Source organism: Malania oleifera, chromosome 1 (genome assembly GCF_029873635.1).
Source record: "Malania oleifera isolate guangnan ecotype guangnan chromosome 1, ASM2987363v1, whole genome shotgun sequence".
Classification (NCBI taxonomy): domain Eukaryota; kingdom Viridiplantae; phylum Streptophyta; class Magnoliopsida; order Santalales; family Ximeniaceae; genus Malania; species Malania oleifera.
This window is the reverse complement of record NC_080417.1, coordinates 51,205,367-51,207,326: the sequence shown is the minus strand read 5'-3', so window position 1 is coordinate 51,207,326 and position 1,960 is coordinate 51,205,367.

The following is a 1,960-nucleotide window of genomic DNA, read 5'->3' as shown; positions in this document are numbered from 1 at the left end:
TCAGTGAATTAAGTAAATTATTGGGTAAGCATATGCAAATTCATATCCAACTTAATTAAGTAGCAGTTCGTATCACATAATCCGTGAGAGTTGACAGATTATCTGTCATTTTTATTAGAATAATTTTTTTCCTAAATTTGGTAAATATCTTATCTCATAACTTAATCATTGAATTTGTGTTTGAGTTTATAATTTAATAAATTATAAAACATTTACTAAGTAGAAAACAAAATTATTTTTGAAGCTACAACCATAAATGTAAAATCCATCTAAATTTAAATAATAAAAAAACATAACTATTCTTAATATGTAATTATCAAAAATTGAAAAACTCACAATTTTAAATATAATTATTCATATAAATTTAAATATAAAAAGCATAAATATTTTAAAAATTGCTTCTTTAAAAAATTAACCAACACACATGATGAAGTTTTAAGAAATATGGACAAAGATTCTTATTGCTGTCAATGAAGAAATCTTCTACACTTTTTCACTTTATTGTATCAGCATATATACACGTTTACAAGCTCTATTCTAGGTAAGAGAACTAAAATCAAGTCTCACATTTACAGCACAGAATATTTGATATTTATTACAAATGTAATGTCAACCTATAAATCAGGACTTGTGATTGGGAGCTTGAGTTGAGAAGTCTTTCCTTATAACACATTTCTTAATAACTTTAAACCATGAAAGTTTATGTATCAATTAAAGTGTCTATATCCAAACATTATAGTGTCCATCATAAACTTAACAAAAAGGATTAGGTCAGATAATCCGTGATGGATAAACAAATATTCGAATAGTCAAATTGTAATTCGTATCCAACTTGTTTGCCAAGCGAATTGGATATTGATACGCCCAAAATAGTCTAGCCAATAAGAGCATGTCAACACCTGGCCCGCGCCTCCTCTGGGTCAAACGTCCTAACGAGCAATCAGCTCCAACCCAATAAAGATGAGGATAGATCCACGCCAACGACTTAAATAGCCGAGTAATGGGCGCAAGCACTTTATGACCTGGGAGCGATTCACACCCCAGTGCAATAAAGACAAATCAACCAAGGGTCAACTCGAACCCCTATAAAAAGGGATCTGGGGAAGAGGCCAAGGTAAGTCATTCAACTTATTCTACTGTTGCATTCAGCCTCTCTAGAGCATCCCTCTTACTTAGGCATCGGAGTGATCCCCCGAAGTACACCCCGGGTCCTCCAAGCCTTTCTGTTTTCTATCTTTTTCAGGTCACCGGAGATCTGGGAGCACCCTTATTGGTCGTCACCGATTTTTCCCCCACAACATATATGAATCAGTTTAAGCAGATCAAGTTTTTTTCGGATTAACATATTTTTATCCATTTTGTCAGATCTAAAGTTATGATAATTTTAGAGTTTGGTTACATAAAAATTTGAGATATATTGGTGCATATTTTATACCTTCATTATAGAGGTTGCAATACTAGCCGACAAAAGGGGAGAAATGAAAAAAAAAATACTTGTTAGAAATAAATTTTTTACATAAAATTTGGAACTCAAATAAGATGTTACATTAATATTTAGACCTACTAAAGAGGTGTAGGACCCACTCCTAGGCATACTTTGGAGTTTTCTAGGCTCAAATGTATCTTATTAGAAAGGCCTTGTTTTTAACATCCCAAAATGTCTCTATAACTACCATTAATAAAAAAAACTCCTCAATTATATTTATATATGCATATTTTAAACACATTTCTATAACTATCCATAAATATTTCAAAAAAAAACCCTAATCACCCATAACTTTCCTAAAATAATATTTTTAAAAAAAATATTTATTTTATTATTTTTTAAATAATTATTTTGTTATAATTATCACTCAAAATCCGTGGAGCACACACATCACCCGTGCCCGCGGCTAGCAAGTCTTTTTTTTTGTAAAAAAAAAAAAAGGGTTTGTCAAAATTGCTATATTAAAATCTAATA